This window comes from Mytilus californianus, unplaced genomic scaffold (assembly GCF_021869535.1).
Source record: "Mytilus californianus isolate M0D057914Y unplaced genomic scaffold, xbMytCali1.0.p SCAF_7, whole genome shotgun sequence".
Classification (NCBI taxonomy): domain Eukaryota; kingdom Metazoa; phylum Mollusca; class Bivalvia; order Mytilida; family Mytilidae; genus Mytilus; species Mytilus californianus.
The window spans coordinates 30,224,776-30,245,029 of NW_026262723.1; positions in this window are offsets into that span (position 1 = coordinate 30,224,776).

Here is a 20,254-nt window from a genome sequence, read left to right on the forward strand (position 1 = left end):
CACTAACAAATGTGGTCATGTATTAATTTGTTTTAAGGTTAAAAGCAAAACCACTAATCATAATATTAGTAAGGTCTGTACATCAACTCATTAACATTTTTAACTTATCTTTCGTGGTGACAAGATCAACAACAAGTATTGCAACAAAACATAAATCAATAAAATGTAAACCTCGGTTGATCTTCCTTCGATTTTAATATTAAATTATTAATACTAATATGATATGATAAATGTTTTAAAGATTAATTTTTACTACTAAATATTCGTATCGTATTTGTCTTTGATGATTTGTATTTTCTCCTATTATAGCAGCTGTTAAAAGTATATTTTGTATATTAACTAGTCTTCCAAAACACTAATTAGATAATTATTTCTCTTTGCCAAAAATAAATCTCCAGGTTGAATCCACCATTTTCTACATAAGAAAATACCTGTACCAAGTCAGGAATATGACAGTTTTTATCCATTTGTTTGATGTGTTTGAGGTTTTGATTTTGCCATTTGCGGAGGGACTTTCCGTTTAGAATTTTCCTCGGAGTTCGGTATTTTTGTTATCTTACTTTTTAGTACAAAGAGCCAAATTTTGACACAACAAAAAAAAATCGATAAATATCTTCACGCCAAAATATCGTTATTTACGATACCGAATTTCCTAATGATTCTATGCGACTGTAATAAAAATGAGAGATTTCGCTAGCTATAAAACCAGGTTTAAAGATCCATTTTCTACATTAGGAAATGCCTGTACCACGTCCGGAATATGACAGTTGTTTTCCAATCGTTTGATGTGTTTGAGCTTTTGATTTTGCCATCTTTCATCAAAAGACTTTCCGTATTGAATTTTCCCTGCAGTTCTGTATATTTCTTATTCCACTTTTTAAGGAGGACTAAATTACACCTAGTGGCTCCAACAAATAGAATAATTATTGCAAGTATACTTTTAAGTAATAAAAATACCCTCCCGCCCAGATTTCCAGAGATTTTTATCAATGTTATTTATTGAAAAATTTATCAAATGATTCAGAAAACAACTATTTGTATTTGTCTTTATTTTGCTGATGTGCCTATGAACTAATTACCGTAATTATATCATATAATATTAATACATGTATTTTGCAAATAAACGCATTACAAACATAAAAAAATGATAAACAATTACTGACTATAACGCCAGTAACTTGATTCTGAATCGCATGACTGGCTACTGCATATTTCTCACTCATGGTACAATTCAGGCGATAGCATTTTACCGATGTTTTAATCTCTTAAATCGGTCAAGGAGAGACAGATAAAGGTAACAAACAGAAAATGAGTGAATCGAATGAATTCCAAAAGGAGCGAGACGGATGCGTCGACAGGGTAAACATCTCCTGCTATGCTAACACAAAACATATTGCTAGTGGTTTGAGACACCGCATCAATTGAAATATTGTGCCTGTGGTCATATTTTAATTTATTTTGCGTTTAAGATGAAGTGTCGAATTTCAACACATCAAAATAAACATTATCAAAAATGAAAATAAAAGATTTTGAATAATCATAGATAAAACATTTTGAGTAATTAAAATAACTTAACTGTCAAATTGGTCATGTATTAACTAGTTATATGGTAAAAAGCAAAACCACTAATCATATTTTAAGTAGTGTAGGTACATCAACTTATTGACATTTTTAACTATCTTTCGTGGTGACAAGATCAAGTATTGCAACAAAACATAAATCAATAAAATGTAAACTTCGGTTGATCTTCCTTCGATTTTAACGTTAAATTATTAATATATTGATATGATATGATTTGTTTTAAAGATAAATTCTTACTACTAACTATTCTTATTGTATCTGTCTTTGATGTTTTGTATTCTGTCCTATTACAGCAGCTGTTAAAAATGTATTTTGCATTTTGCATGTAACTAGTCATCCAAAACATGAGTTGAATACTGAATTCTCTTTGCCAAATAAATTTTCTTTAACACAAAGAGCCAAATTTTGACACAGCAAACTACTTATTTGGTGGAAACCGGAATATATCTTTACACCAAAAAACCGCTATTTACGATACCGATTTTTCTCACGACAGTGTTAAGGAGGAACACCACTAATTCATCGCACCATTGTTTTTTATGCTAAATTCTTAATTTCAAGCAGTCAGAGCTCTTTTTTCATAAGTTCAGATAAAGTGAGAGTCATTGCAAGTCAAAGCAGCACCTAACTTTAATTGCATATAAGAGAGTACTGGTTCCCGGAACATCGGAAGTACGTAAACAGGTACTTCAGATCTGAGAAACATGGAAAATGTACCCCCCTTTTTAAATTTAATACAAATTTATAAAGTAAAAAAGGGTTCTACAATAATCATCAGTCATTCAGCTTTCATTTGATACCAAAATTACCAAAATATTCTATTTATTTGAAAGTTACACCTATGTGTAGGAACTATTTCGTTTTAAATATGTACTACTTTCGGGTATGTTCTTTCAGACCGTGCCGTAATTAGTAGTGTTATACCTGAAAAGATTTAAGGAGTCAAGATCCACGAGAGAGATTAATGTGGTCCTACTAATCCTAAAAGTGACACATTTACCTGAATTATTAGCCAGTATTTGTGTCTAAATAAAGTATTTCTAGGTAGAAATTTATTTACAGCATAAATACCTGGTTTCATTATCAACAGATTATTAGTACATCACGTTTAGGATTAGCAGGACCACTTTGATATTGATGACAGAAAGAGCATAAGATTTTTCATCCATCTAATTTTTCAAATTTTTTTTATCGATTTGCACACAGTCAGGAAATATAATCCTTTTTGAATTTAACATTAAATGTCCTTATCAGCAAACAATAGACAGCATGTATAATTATGAAATAGATAGAGAATATCATATTGCTTTTTCAATATCACAACCGTATCAATAAGACACATCAATAATATCAAGAACTCTGTTCCATTCGTTTGATGTGTTTGAGCTTTTGATTTTGCCATTTGTTAAGGAACTTTCCGTTTTGAATTTTCCTTGGAGTTCGGTATTTTTGTTAGTTTACTTTTTAGAGAGATTATATTGGTTTTTGGATTGATACGGTGTGTTAAATAAAAAATTCCATATCATGTACTATGTATTATATACCCTTTACTTTAATTACATAGAAAGTATTTGTAAAGAACCAACAAAATGGACTTTCAAATAGTCAATTTTGAAAGCAATTTTGACGCCACTAACCCTAATTCATATCTTAAATTAAACACATTAATCAAAAGATAATTTTATGTAGAATACACACAGATATTCACATTTTAAATAAATTAAGGACCTTAAAATTATAATCATTCGAAGCTCAGTTTTTCAGTGCAGCTTACTCACCCTCCCACGCATAATTATTTGTATGAATCATATGTATTTTGTTTTCATTTAACAAATACAGGTGACTGTTTCTGTCTTTTCTTTGTTGACATTTTAACATGGGAGTGGCTAGTGCATATGTCATTTGTGACGGACTTTTCTTTTTAATTTATTAAAAGTTATTTAATGAAATTAGGGGACACTCACTTTATTTACAGAGTGTGGAGGGTTTTCAAAAAAAGAATAACTTGGCCTTGTTGGAGCAGTTAATAATTTACTTCGGACAAGTCAGAATAAAAATGAATAAAAAATTATACTGTAGCACAAAATACAAAAAAAAAAACAAATGTGTTCAAAAGTCACAGATACAAAATAAGCATGCATAAGCAAGAGACATTGGTCTGGATTAAGGACTAAATACCAATACTTAATGTTCGATAGGGAACGTATGAGAACATATGTAAGTGTTGTACACGACTAGGCAACTTGCACCGACAACAGGAAACATTCTATACTCGATTTTGAAAACGGATTTGATACAGTACCTCACAAACTTCTTAATTGTAAGATCAGTAGTTATGAAATACAACAAACAAATCATTTTTAATGAAGAGAATCGAATGCGTGCTTGACTTTTCAAGAGCAACATCTGTTGTCTGAGGAGTTCCACATGGTACCATCTTGGGACCTATATTAATTCGGGTACACATCAACAACACCTATACAATTAACAGACTGTTAGCCGAAAACTGCCTTAACTGCAGTGAAATCAGCACCATCAACGATTGTAAAAGAAAATGACTTGAAAATATAGATAGACTAGGAAATTGGGCAACAACGTGGGATATGAGATTACAACCGGCATAATGTAATGTTCAAGTGCTGCTTGGGATCCCCATAAAATTTTATTTCCAGGAAAAAATAGAAAACGTCCAAAAGAGAGTCATGGGCTCAGTTTTAAATATCAAACTACACAGACCCTGGATCAATGGTACCCATACTGAAACAACTAAATTTACTTCAAATAAAAGAAACAAAAAAAAAAACAGCTTACATTTCTACACAAAAGACAAAACAGTTTTTTTAATAATAAAAAGATGTGATATATATGATTGCCGATGAGACAAATTTCCACAAGATACCAAATGACGTCGAATTTAACAACTATAGGTCACCGTACTGCCTTTACAAATGAACAAAACCGATACAGCATAGTAAGGTACAAAAGGCCCGAAACGACAAATGTACAACAACTAAAACGAGAACACTAACGATCTGATTTATATACAAAACAATAAAAGAAAAACAAATATGATATACAGCAACGAAAGAAAACCACTGATTTACAAGCTCATGGCTTGGAACAGGCAAATACAAAATTTGGCGGGGTTAAACATGTTTGCTGGCGCAAAACTCTCCTGCTAACCTGGGACAGTGGTGTATCAATACAACAAAGAACAAACTATAAAAATAAGTTGAAAAGGGCTTAACTCATCAGATCGATACAATGCACAAAAAAAACCCTAATAAAAATACAAAAGACAGATCTGAGAGTACTCGCAGTTACTGAGAGTTAGTTCAAAGCCATTAACAACTAATAAAAAATCGTGTATCTAAGACTAAAATATCAATCAGTACACATTCAATATCCAGTGGTTAAGTGTAAAGACGTCATTAACAGCCAGAGAATAAATGTCCTTGTGCAATGCCAAACTAGATTCATCGACAGATTGTAGGATCGTGAATGTACAAAAGTGTATGACAATAATATTCGTTTTTTTTTATTTTTAATTTATTGATAACAAAATCTTTATTAATACCAATAAGAACAATATTTATTGAGAAATTAAAGCACCGTAAAGATTAAACAGCGTGTTATGCCTTCCATATATTGATTATGACATGCTCCAACTAATAAAATAATTAATGCAATTAAACTGTTAAGTAATACAAATATCCTCCCAATCCAGACGGCCTGGGATTTTTTACTATTTTTATTTATTCATATTTTTTTCAAATCATACAAAGAAACAACTATATGTATTTGTATTGATGTTGCCGATGTGCTATGCACTAATTACCGTTATTATATGTCATAATAACGATACATGTATTTTTGCTAATAAACGCATTACAATAAAAAAAAAAAAAAACTGACTTTAACACCAAAAACTTGATTCTGAATCGCATGAATGGCTAAGCATAAAAAGTACCTTTTCTCACTCATGGTACAATTAAGTCGACAGCATTTCATCGATGTTCAAATCTGTGAAATCGGTAAAGGAGAGACAAATAAAGGTAACTCCAAAAGGAACGAGAACGGGTGCGTCGACAGGGTGCCATGCAAAATTCACGCTCAGTCGAAATATCAAAATCGGGAATAGGACACATTCGGCAAAATTTAGGAACCAGACGACTATACTGGTATCTGAACATCTATTACAGCACAAAACATGTGGCTAGTGAATTAAGACACCACAAAACGTGTGGCTAGTGAATTAAGACACCACAAAACATGTGGCTAGTGAATAAAGACACCATTTAAATTGAAATAGTGTGCCTCTGGTCATATTTTGGTTTATTTGGTAATTAAGACATAAGCGTCAAATAACAACAAATCAAGATAAACATTATCAAAAATAATAATAAAAGATTTTGAATAAACATAAATAAAACAATATAAGAAATTATGATAATTAAACTGTCAAATTTGTTCATGTATTAACTAGTTTTATAGTTGAAAGCAAAACCACTTATTATAAAATTAGTGGAGGTCTGTACATCAACTCATTTACATTTTTAACTATCTTTCGTGGTGACAAGATCAAGTATTGCAACAAAACATAAATCAATAAATAGTAAACTTCGGTTGAACTTCCTTCGATTTCAATGTTAAATACTTACTATATTCATATGATATGATTTGTTTTAAAGATTATTTCTTACTACTATCTATTCTTATTGTATATGTCTTTGGTGTTTGGTATTTTGTCCTATTACAGCTGTCAAAAAAATATTTTGCATATTAACTAGTCATCTAAAACACTCACTGAATAATGAATTATCTTTGCCAAAAAATTAATCTTCTTTGACACAAAGAGCCAAATTTTGACACAGCAAACTACTTTTTAGGGAAAAAACCGATAAACATCTTTACACCAAAATATCGTGATTTACGACACCGATTTTTCTCACGACAATGTTACAGAAGAACACCACTAATCCATCGCCCCATTGTTTTCTATGTTAAATTCTTCAAATTCAAGCAGTCACAGCTCTTTCGTCTTAACCTCAAATAAAGTGACAGTCATTGCATGTCAAAGCAGCACCAAATGGTGTCTTGTACTAAACAAATCAACATACTTTTATTTGCATATAAGATAATACTGGTTCCCGGAACTTGTGAAGTATCAAAACAGGTACTTCAGATCTGCGGATCAGTGAATATGTACCCTCCTTTTTAAATTTCATATATTTTTTTTATTATCAAAATTATAAAGTCAAAAAGGGTTCTACATTCAATCATCATTAAGCTTTCATTTGATACCAAAATTACCAAAATATTCTACATATTTTGAAAGTTCCACCCATGCGTAGGAACTGTTTGTACTACTTTCGGATATTTTCTTTCAGACTGGGCCCGAATTAGTGGTGTTACACCTTGAACACTTTAAGCAGTCAAGAATTACGAGACAGCTAAAGGTGGTCCTTCTAATCCTAAACGTGACACATTTTGCTGCATTATTAACCAGTATTTTTTATCTTAAAAAGTAATTTTAGGTAGACATTTATTTACGGTATAAATACCTGTTTTCCTTATTAACAGATTTTTATTACATAACGTTTAGGATAAGCAGGACCACTCTGATATTGATGACAGAAAGATTTTCTATCCATCAAATTTTTCAATTTTTTTGACTGATTTGCACACTATCAGGAAATATAATCCTTTTTGAATTTAACATTAAATGTCTTTTTCAGCAAACAATAGACAGCATATATAATTATGAAATAGATAGGTAATATCATATTGCTTTTTCAATATCACAGATGTTTCAATCAGACACATCGATAGTCCAAAAAATTCTGTTAGAGAGATTATATTAATTTTGGATTCATACGGCGTGTTAAATAAATAAAAAAAGCCATATCATGTACAACTTATTATATACCTCAATGAAAATTGCCCTTTATTAACTTCATGCGTCAGAACCGGATTTCTGGATTGAACTTCATCAGGAATATTCAACGCAAAATATTTGAAAGCTTTCGATGTATACAATATAAATACATGAATATCTATTTGACCAAAAGAGACTTAAACAAATTACCCAAAATAATCTAAACTTTGCCTCAGATTCCAATCTTAATCTTTAAAAAATTTTGTAATTTATCAACGGAGAATTAAAAAATTGTTAAAAATCATGTCAGTACCGAACCACTGACTACTGATGATATCCTCGGGAACTGAGTCCAACAACAGTGGTATCGACCTAGTGCTTAAGTAAATAAAAATAAACACTTTACTAGTGTCGTGTGTCCTAAGTGTTTTTTTCCTGGATATTTTTCTAAAATAAACGATTTCACGTGACGTGACGTGATACATAAATCGATATTAGCACGGATTGCTGATACAGAATAATTGTCATTGACTGTTTTACGCCTACAATTTACTTTTATCTACTCATAAATATACAATAAAAACAGAAAAAAAAACCAAATAGAAATATGTCATGTTTTGTCATTTTCAATGTCTCTTATAAATGCCTTAGAATACATTTCTTATAATGTATTCGGTATAAATAGATTGTTATATTAATGTGTTGGCATGTAATTTGGGTGCGTCCCATCTATTACAGATTCACCTGTCATCAGTACACAGTTAGGTGATATATCATATTTGTACATTGCTCTCTCGCACTGTTTGTCACATGTACACATTATCATGCATTCAATTGTACTTTTGGTGTCCATAGTCAGAACAATTCGACTTGCTGGGCAGCTTAATGTAAGTCTGTATCTTGTAATAACTTTCGAGTTCTGATGTTCCTGTTGAGTTGTTGTATTTGAGTTTGCTTTAATAGAAAGGTGAAAAAATGAAGTAAATAATAGGTTGTATTTAAGGTTGATGACTTGATTTAGTATTACAATTTGGTGTAAATACCTGTTCTGGACATATTTGTCCTTTTATCATGATTTTCTTTTTGGTTGTATACTCTATTTGGATGTCTTATTGTCTAGATCAGCAAACGACCGATACATTTTATAAACTATACGCCGAGCATCGAAATTGTTGATGGTTGATTATGGTTCATCGTTCGTTAAATCTATAACTTTTATTAAAATAAAAATAAAAACAATCATTAACGCTTTTCCAAGTCAGGTTATATAAGACGAAGTGTTGTTCGTTGTTGTTTGTTTTTGTTTGTTCGTCTGTTTTTTCCTGAGGGGTCGGGTGTTGGTCGTTTGTGTGGTTTGTTGTACTGTTCGGTAAGTTTTTGTTATTCCTGTTATCTCTTTTTATGTAGTATTAAACAATACAAAATTCGAAAAAAACCAATGTCACAACAGCAAATAACCTATAATATTTATTTGAAAAAATATACTTTACCTGTATTGAAAATCCAGTGTGTAAGTGAGTTGTGACCACTGATACCGATCTGTTTTGTGTCAAAAGGACATTCTGGATGATGGATCAGCAGAACACTTTGGTTTTTAATGCTTCCTTTACCTACCATTAAATACCCATCGTCCCAACTAAACCATACAAATCAATGTCACAACAGAAAAAACCTATAATCTATATTTGAAAAATATGCTTTACTTGTATTGAAAATCCAGCGTGTATCTAAGTCGTGACCACTTATACCGATTTGTTTTACGTCAAACGGACATTTTTGTTGAAAGATCAGCAGAACACTTTGGTTTTTAAGGCTTCCTTTTCCTACCATTAAATACCCATCGTCCTAACTAAACCAAAACTGTTTGTAGTTGTTGCAGTCCACTAGTGGTCCGCTGATCCTCTGCCATTCAATCACCGCTCCATCCTTGAATCTAACTTATGTTGAAATCGTATTGTACGAAGTTCCAATAGAAGCCTTATAAAACACGTAATCGTTATCAAATTCTGCACTTTTTGACAAAAAACAGATTATACCTTCATAACATGACTTAACTTTAAATGATGTGAACTTCTCTTGTGTTGGTAAGGCATTGAAATCGGACAAAAGATGCCTGTCATTTTTTCCTTCAAGGGTGATGTTTATTTCTTCGCCTGAAAGAAACATAAATATGAGTAAGGAATATCTTGGCCTTGAATTATCAAAATGCGCATCTTGTTCAGGAAAGTTGGTACCGTTAATGTGATCTCTTTGGTATAGTTCGCCTCTCTTTTAGTGTCGGTAACATCACGAGGACTACAACATTTACAAGATGAAGTAAATATCTTCATGATGTAGTTATCTTAACAATTCTACAACTTTATGAAATTATTTCGAAAAGAAACATACAAAGTGAAATTTCAATTATGGATGGACAAATGAAGTTTAAATGTCTGTGTTTTTTTTAACTATTTTTTCAGCATATTACATTTCCTGACTGCAAACAAGTAATGATCCGAATAGTCCCCTATACTCTTTTTCAAAATTCCTCTCAATAAGTAAGAAGTAGAGTTTTGAATTTTGTTAAAATAAAATGAAATATTTATATAATATAATTGTTCTTTCTTGATATTTAATCAACTCACCAAGAATTCCGCTACAACAGAAAATGAGAAGATAACTATATGTCCTCTTCAGCATTCTCATGTTCGGCGGTATTAATATTTGTCGGATGAAACACCAGAAGCATTAGCTAATTTCAGTTGCCATTTAGTTCTGTTTATAATTACTATTCAGGCGGTTATCCAGTTAGTTTCGATCATCCAGCCGCTTATTTTTTCAAAGTATAGCATCAGGATTATAAATGAAACCGAGATGGTAATTTATAACAGTCGGAATAACATAGGTGTTTTAACTTCTTTAATCAATGAATTATGTATTGTGTTGAAATAAAATGAAATATTTGAATCATATTTTTTTTTTTATTTAAACAACTCACCAAGAATTCCACTACAACAGAAAATTAGAAGATAACATTATGTCCTCTTCAGCATTCTCAATGTTCGACGGTATTAATAATTGTAACGTATTAGAATATCTTTAGTAATAAGATGACTTGTGAGTTTGTTCTTAGAATCGTTGTTTTTATTCCTTTTATGCCTTTCTTCGCCTTTACATCGGGAATTTGCACTGAAAACGTCTGTTTGTTATGTTTATTATGCTCAGATGAAACACCAGAAGCATGAGCTAATCTCAGTTGCCATTCAATTCAGTTTATAATTTCTATTCAGGCAGATATCCAGTAAGTCTCGATCAGCCAGCCGCTTAATTTTTCAAAGTATAGCGTCTGGATTATGAATTAAACAGAGATGGTAATTTATGACAGTCGGAATAACATAGGTGTTAGGTGTTTTAGTAAGTTTATATAATTAATATCGAAGACAAATAACCCCGACGTTAGTTATTGAATATGATTAGTCGCAATAATTATGACGTCGTTCAAAAATATTTTTAAATTTCGCTGTGACGCTATCCATCGAAAATATCCAGACATGCATGGCTTCAATGGCTGCGAAGGACAATAACAGCTCAGACTTCAGCCAACCTTTGTAAGTTGTAATAATACAAACTGTAACAATTTCAATGCAACTTATTACACTTAATTACATTGGGTAGTTATACTTTTTCATGCATGTTCGGGCTATGCAAACGAGTTATTATTTACAGTTAAAAGACAAATCATGTTTTGACTGGGACCACTCGAACAGTCTTATGCTATAATTAAATCTAGGATTGAATTGTAGTTAAATAGTGATATACATATGGCAGTTTATTTTCTAATTACATAAATGTTAAATGAAAAGGGGCAGTGACACCAATATAAGAATTTTGTTTCTTTTAGAGTGTTTTTTTCCCTTCATATGTGTAAAAAGGGGATGAGGCTTTCAACATACCTATTCCAAAGAGGCAATCCAAAACAAAAAGTAGAAGAAAAAACAGAAAAAATGTATTTGTAAGATGTCATTTTGTACATACATCCATTGTATTATGGAAATCTAGAACATTTAACATTTCGGACTTTCTAGAGGTCAGATATATATCCTGTTAACCTCCATTATTCAAAAAAACAGAATGATTGTTTCATTGTAATGTAATACGGTTGTAAAAGAATTGATGTTGCGCACATTATTAGTATGAAGTTCTTCCACACTATCTAAAAAAAGAGGTTGAAAATATCAAACAGACAATATGTTCCTTGACTCATTTTATTTAAAACATATAGCTTGATCTATCCCGGTTTGAAAAGTTATATTTGTAAAATACCAATTCTCAATTCCCAAATCTTATATTCAAAACAATTTAATAGTTACATTTGAAGCTATAATATACTTAATAATATTACTCCATGGCTTTGTTCTTTAATTCAAGGGTGGTGTAATCGTCAGTTTGCTCAAACCGGTACTAGGGGCAGTCTTAAAATTGCAGTGAGGTGAGAGTATTTTTGCTCCGTGTTGAAGGCCTCACTTTGACTTTGAGATGAAGAACAGCAATAAAAGCTCTGGTCCTTTAGTTGTTGTGTTTTTTGTTTTGCTGTTGTTCATATGTTGATTTTGAGTCATGGTATGATGCCCCATATCCCTTCTTTTCTTATACATTGAAATTTCACATTCTTATTTTTCTTTCAGGAATGAAAAAGAATGAAACATATCATATAACGTTCATTATGAAAGGAGCTTATTTCGTGAAAAAAAACAGTAGCTGATAAAAAAGAGAAATCTCTTTATCTGCTTCATTGAATTATCATAAAAATGAAAGACAACTGAATCACACCACATCACATACAAAGGTTAAGTTAGTGAAATAAAGCTTGGAGGATCCAAAAGAAAAGATGTGAAAATTTATTCTAACAGAGAAAGAAAACGCAATTATACCTAAAGATTTATTCTGTGTAGACACTATTATTTTATCATAAAACAAAAAATTTAAAAAAATTACTTTTTAATACCTGTCCCTCTGAGAAAAATGATACTCAAAAGTGTTGGTCTTATCGAAGATATACCTAGTAAGACATTTTGAGAGAAGAATTAGCTTCTACATGTTCTAAGTATCAGTGACATGACTTGGATTATAATTAATGAAATCATATAATAGATAGTCTTAACAAATTCAACCAATGTCCGAGGTCAGGGGGGCGAGGGTTGATCCTTCATATACATTTTAACCCCGTAACATTCTGTATGTCGTTGGTTTATGTCTTTCGTATAATTGTTTAGTAAATTGTATTGTTATGAATTAGGTCGTTAGTGTTCTCGTTTGAATTGTTTCACATTTTTCATGTCAGGCCCTTTTATAGCTGACTATACAGTAAGGAGTTTTCTCACTGATGAAGGCAGTACAGTGATCCATATTTGCGTATATCCACATCATCTGAACTCTATTGGATAGTTGTCTCATTAGCAATCATACCACATCTTATTGTTTTTATACAAGTTGCCAGTGTTGGATAAATCCCATTCAATGCTCTCAATGTGCATGATGAGAGCATGCATTTAAAGAGTATTGAGTTTCATGAATGACTAGTTAAGTTGTTCATCTCCTCTATAGGGACGGATAACACTGGTGTGGTGGTATTGTGGGAAGGTTGGTTCATATATTTCCCTACAGATTGTTGTTGTTAAAGCGGAGAAACATTCAGACTTGTGAGGCGTTTGCAGATTCTTTAGTCTCATGGTGGCTCTCATATTGACCTTTATGTAATAGCAAAAGTTCAATGATAAGTTAATATTGATATTAAAAGACCTTCGAACAAAAAGGGTTGTTTAGATACCCGAGTCCTAAGGGCGAGGAGATTTTAACAGCCCTTTTTGTGAGGAGGTCTTTTAATGTCAATATTAACTTAATCATTGAACTTTTACTGACTTACAAACCCTCAAAAACATAAGAAATGTACACAAAAAACCACTTGCAGAAGCCTTATTCCCCTGAATTGGACGAGTTTAAATATATCCAACTTAAATGATAGTTAAACAGTACTCAAACTGATATATACAAATAACAATTACCTAATTGCATTGGAAACGGACCGATTAAATGGCAGTACATCATTTAATTATTTATTTATTATAAATTTGTCAGCATTAAAATAACACCATAGGATAGTTTTATAAAATTAAGGAGTAAATTTATATTTTTGAATTCCAACTTTTCAAAACAACGATTTTTTATTTTATAAATGAGTAAATCAAAACCCTATACAGACCTCATTTACTGACCAATAAATGGTCTGCACAAAAACTTCTTGTTATATATATTTAATGGTTTTAATCTGTCAGTAATCTTAAAATAGATTCGTAAAGACCAGACCATATGAAAACAGTAAGTAAACTTCGAACAATTAGTTATTTAAACAGCTTGTTTCACAACTTCTAATCGAACAGACCTAGATGCACAAGGTCCTTCACAATATTCAGGTAAATGTTCATTTTGGTTATGATTCTGTAATTTTCCTACAGTACGTTACATGCAAATACAAAATAATTAGTGTTGTCTGTTCAGTCCAATTAATTTATAAATCTCGTTTTGTTTGTTTGTTTTAAATAGAAAACTATGCCTGTAATCTTCAATGAATAAAATCGTATTAAATAGCCTAAATGTAACATCTTTAGCATCAAGTTATGTAGGTTTGTGTGGCTCGATTAAAACGTGTATAGATGAGATAATTTCGCAAGGTTGATCATCATTCTTAAATTGAAATACAATGTATTATATGAAAACAAACAGTTTTATTTTAGTCGTCCGTCATTCCTTTTCCACATCTAAATGAAGCATAAGCACCTTGAAAAAAAACCTTTTACCTTTCTTAGTTTTATAATCGCCTGACATAATCATATATTTTAAATCGTAATAAAACGGTAGATAAGAACCATAGTAAAGAAATATTTGAATTTTTTATAAATGTTCAGTTATGTAGTAAAAAAGTAACCACCAAAAAAATAAACAAAACATTTTTGCACTATTATTGAGTGATTTAAATGGAAATTTTACATTATAGCATTGTACAAGATCTTGTCTTCGTGTACTATGTACATGGAATAATATTATGAAGTTGATTGATTGTTGTTTGCTTTACGCCCAGTGGCAAATATTTCATGCATGTTTATGACGAGAACACATAAATTATAAATACAATAGGTAGGTCTTGCAATAGGAGGTCCACAGTGAGGTTGGAGGTGAAACTTGGAATACCACTGGAAAATGAGGGTATATTGAATAAGGACAGAAATTTAGCCTTGCAACAGCTGGCCACATTCGGACCCCTAAAATAATTGGCGCATGAGTTTTTAATTTGCAGAGAGCGTTGATCCATGAAAACTTCTCTGAAGTCGTCCATCGATATTCACGTGTAGTTTCCAATATCATTTAACGCATCTTATTTAGGTTAGATACTTTTAGCACGCTTTAGTAGCTGTGAGAATTCTGTGAAACTGTATTGTTTATTGTACTTGAGTTTTTGGTATGATATTCCATACTAACGCTCTCCTGGTTGGTCTCGTGGGAGTGTGTTCGCCTCGAGAGCGGGAGGTCGTTGGTCCGAATCCCGACCAGGTTAAACAAAGACGCTAAAATTGGTATTTTCCCTTTCAACGCTAAACAAGCGGCATTTATAAGTAAAAGCACTGACTGGTCGGCTCGGAGTCAGAAATGTGTCCGGGTAGGATGAATTTTCTTGTGAACTTACACGTTAAAACCGGCTTATCGTGTCGGTCTAGTACAAAGCAGAGTTAATATTCATATTATATTTACATGTTTTTGTTCTGAATATGCATTTAATTTGCCGCTGGACGTTATCCATTATCATCGTTTATTTTATCGTTACAGTGAAGTGTTTTTCTTCTACTGGTTTATATTACACCTTCTTTAATTTCCACCTATCGAATTTAAAAAAGGACAGGTGATATTTTTCAACCAAACACTTGTGCCTGTTGGGATATCATTGACAGTAAATAATATTAAATCAATTTTGGCTGTTGGGATATCTTTGACGGTAATTAATATTAAATCAAATGTGCCTGTTTGGGATATCTTTGACGGTAAATATTTTTAAATTAACTCCGTATTTTTTTGTCATGGGGTGGTTTTGAGCTTATTATTCTTTATAGACATCTTTTTAATTACAAAAGACTGTATGTTGACTCTTAATGTTTGATTTGTCTGTGTCGTTGGGTTGTTGTTGCATTAATGTATACCTTAATATCTTTTTATTCAAAACCAAAGGATTGGCTTGCGTATAGAAATATTGACATATCCGGCTAAAATAAGTTGAATACTTATATAAATTGTTGCCAACATTTGTTTTTACCCATTTTTTCTTTTGTGACAACTATAGCAGATATAAAAAAAAATTGACACAGCAACTATTGTCACATTGACGGGACTGCCGTCGTTGTACGCTTCAATATATGAGTTATAGACACTCAATGACGATTTTTTTTCTGTTCACTCCCCTCCTCCTTCTTTGGCTGGATAGGATAAAATGTAACCCCTGGTGTGTACTACGTTATTTAATGTTAAAAAAAATAAAAGCAAAGAGAAAAATGAGAAAAGAAATGCTAAAACTTACGCTTAAAAAATCAAATTTAAATAAAAATCAAATATATAAAAAATTGGAAAACTGTTTGAGATAATTATCAACTGAAGACTAATGGTTATACATCACTAAATGAAGCTGATTAAATGATTGCTCCCTTTATGTCCAGTGGCAATATGTCATGCATATTCACGACGAGATGCAAATTGGATCGACCTGAATTTTAAGTGACACTTTAATAAGATAGAGCGTTGGTTACAAGTAAAACGTATGCCTTAATAGAATAAAGTTGAACCATGATCAAAATCGGAAGATAAGATATTAGCCCCCACCCCCACGAACCCCCCTCCCCCCCCCCCACCCCCTCTCCCCCCGGCCTCTTTTTTCTCTACGGTAGACAAATGCCAAAAACAAAACGACATGCATTCGCAAACAATAACGGCCACTATAAGTAAATGAAATATGGACTTATTTTGTAAATAAATTTCTATTGCAGCCATCATTTCCCGGTTTCGGACATGTTTGTATTTCCCCTCAAATACCCTCTGATAATTGACCGGAGATTATAAATCAACCAAAAGCACTTTGATTCCCTGAAATTGTAAATTATGGTATTTCGCTGGCTGTTTTTTCCCGATCCTATTTTGGACCCCCTGATTCGAAGAGGGCGTGTCTAGTTAGTCATGCCCGATTAACTTTTAGTAAATTGAACCTCAACTTAAAGACCGTCACCGGGTTAATAAGTTCGAGGTACAATAAGTAAACAAAAGAGATCCTTTATGAACTGAGATCGTCCCAGGTAACTTAGATAATTATCTTGCGTTGAATAACAATGAAAAATTCACGAACAGGTTTCTAATAATACTCAAAATCTTATATCTATACTCCAACATAAGAATAACTGGATACAAATCAAAAATGTTAAGCAAACCATTTATACATGTAACATTCAGCAATATCCAGGTAACGTAGACCACATATACATACATGTACGTTGATATAGAAGCCAGAAACTATAATAAGAAGCCAAAAGTTATTTGTAAAGTTTAGTCCACAACATATATTAAGTGATAATTATATATAAAATGTTGGTAAATAAATGCATTAAAGAGAACCAACGTTTTCAGAAATATATCTTGTCATCGATATGCCTGAAATATTTTCTACTGGATGTTAAACCAGCAATAACCAAAAACCAATCAAAAATATATCATTCTAATTCCCATTTGTATTTCTAGCTTGATACCCTTTTTCATCAAAATTATCTTTGATTATATTTGAATGAAAAGTCCAAGTTAGCACATTGTGTGATCTGACTGATCTTCCAGTTATAACTGTTGAGGAAGTCTTTTTACATTGCATCCTTAGTATTCGGATGAGTTATATTTCTTTAAAAAGAAATAATTGATGTGTGCTTTTTTTGTAAGGTAAGTGTATTCGAATTCTGACAGGAGATATAAAAAGAAAAACATAAATTATAAGAATATTAGGCTACAACAGACCACACTGACTGGCACCAAATGAGATGTAGCTTAACCAGTTACATTGTATATATGCACATAAACTTCTCCATATACCAAATGTCATAAAATGAAACAAAAAATACAGACATATTTAAACCTGCACTTACAGATACTAGGTGCGGATCAAGGATTTTGAAAAGGGGGACCCCTGACGGGCTAACATTTAGAGTGATACTTGTAAAATGTCTATGCATTTATCATATATAATGCTCCATATGCGAGGCCCTTCCCCCTAAATCCTCCTCTGGAAAGAGGGCGGGTTGGATGGGGTTTACAGAAAAGAGAATAATGGACAAATTAAAGAAAAATGGACCAATAATAATAAATAATTGAGATGAGAGGACAAAAATTATAAAGAATAATAGTGTGCTATAATATAATAAAAGAGAATAATTGGCTAGAAAAATAAAGAATAAAGAATTTTTATATCTCTAGATTTATCAATTTTGTTAAAAAAAAAATTGAGTGTACATGCACAAAATTAATAAAACAAAAAGTCCCAATTAATTACAGTTAAAAATCGTTTTAGTAGAAATTTAAGCTAGAACAGTAGTTTTATGAAAATGTCTTTTAGAGAAAAATACCAAAATGATCAAAACTTATAAGTATTGTTAATCAATGAATAAAAATCTAATATTCTAATTATTTTTATCGATTTGCACACGATAAAAAAGATAGAGAATATCATTTTGCTTTTTTCAATATCACAGCCGTATCAATTAGACACATCAATAATATCAAGAACTCTCTTCCAATCGTTTGATGTGTTTGAGCTTTTGATTTTGCCATTTGATAAGGAACCTCCCGTTTTGAATTTTCCTTGGAGATCGGTAGTTTTGTTATTTTACTTTTTAGAGAGATTATTTTGGTTTTTGGATTGATACCGTGTGTTAAATAAAAAAAAGTCCATATCATGTACAATGTTTTATATACCCTTTACTTCAATTACATAGATTACATTTGTAAAGAACCAACAAAATGGGTTTTCAAATAGTCAATAGTTGACGCCACTAACCCTAATCCATATCTTCAATTAAACACATTAAACGAAAGATAATTTTATGTAGAATACACACAGGTATTCATATTTTAAATAAATTAAGGACCTTAGAATTATAATTATTCGAAGCTCAATTTTTCAGTGCAGCCTACTCACCCTCCCACACATAATTATTTGTATAAAGCATATGTATTTTGTTTTCATTTATTTGTATACTAGTTGACTATTTCTGTTTTTTCTTTGTTGACATTTTAACATGGGAGTGGACAGTGCATATGTCATATGTGACGGACTTGTCTTTCCAGTTTATTAAAAATTATTTAATAAAATTAGGGGACAGTCATTTGATTTTCGGAGTGTGGATGGTTTTCAAAAAATTAGTAACTAGGCCTTGTTGGAGCAGGTAAAAATTAACTTCGAACAAGTTAGAATAAAAATGAATATACTGTAACACAAAATACCAGAAACAAATGTGTACAAATGTCACGGATACAAAATAAGCATGCATAAGCAGTAGCCTTCGTGTTCTGGATTAAGGACTAAATACCGGTACATTATCTTCGGTAGTGGGACGTATGAGAAAATATGTACGCGATATACACGACTAGGCAACTTGCACCGACAACAGGTAACATTCTATACTCGATTTTCAAAAAGAATTTGATGCAGTACCTCACAAACTTCTTAAATGTAAGATCAGTAGTTATGAAATACAACAAACAAATCATTTTAAATGCAGAGGATCGAATGCGTGCTTGACATTTCAACAGCAACATCTGTGGTCTGCGGAGTTCCATATGGTACCATCTTCAGACCTATATTATTTCGGGTACACATCAACAACACCTATATAATTAACAAACTGTTAGCTGATAACTGCGAACTGCAGGGAAATCAGCACCATCAACGATTGTAAAAAGAAAATGACTGGAAGATATAAATAAACTAGGAAATTTTGCAACAACGTCGGATATTAGATTACAACCGGACAAATGTAATATTCAAGCGCTGCCAGGAATCCCCATAAAATTGTATCTTCAGGAGAAATTAGAAACGCCCAAAAGAGAGTCATGAACTCTGTTTTAAATATCAAACTACACAGGCTATGTCCCTGTATTAATGGTACCCATACTGAAACAACTCAATTTACTTCAACTAAAAGAAACAAGAAAATGGAGTAGGCTTACCTTTCAACACAAAAGACGAAACAGTTTATATCAAAATAAGAAGATGTGGTATATATGATTGCCGATGAGACAAATTTCCACTAGAAACCAAATGACGTCGAAGTTAACAACTATATGACACCGTACGGCATTTAACAATGAACAAAACCAATACAGCATAGTAAGGTACAAAAGGCCCCAAAATGGCATATGTAAAACAATTCAAACGAGAACACTAACGATCTGATTTATATACAAATCAATAAACGAAAAACAAATATGATATACAGCAACAAATGAAAACCACTGATTTACAAGATCATGTCTTGGAACAGGCACATACAGAATTTGGCGGGGTTAAACATGTTTGCAAAAACTTCCCCCTAACCTGGGACAGTGGTGTTACAGTTCAACAAAGATCAAACTATAAAAATAAGTTGAAAAGGGCTTAACTCATAAGATCGATACAAAGCACAAATAAACCTAATAAGAATACAAAAGACAGATCTGGGAGTACTCCTAGTTACTGAGAGCTAGTTC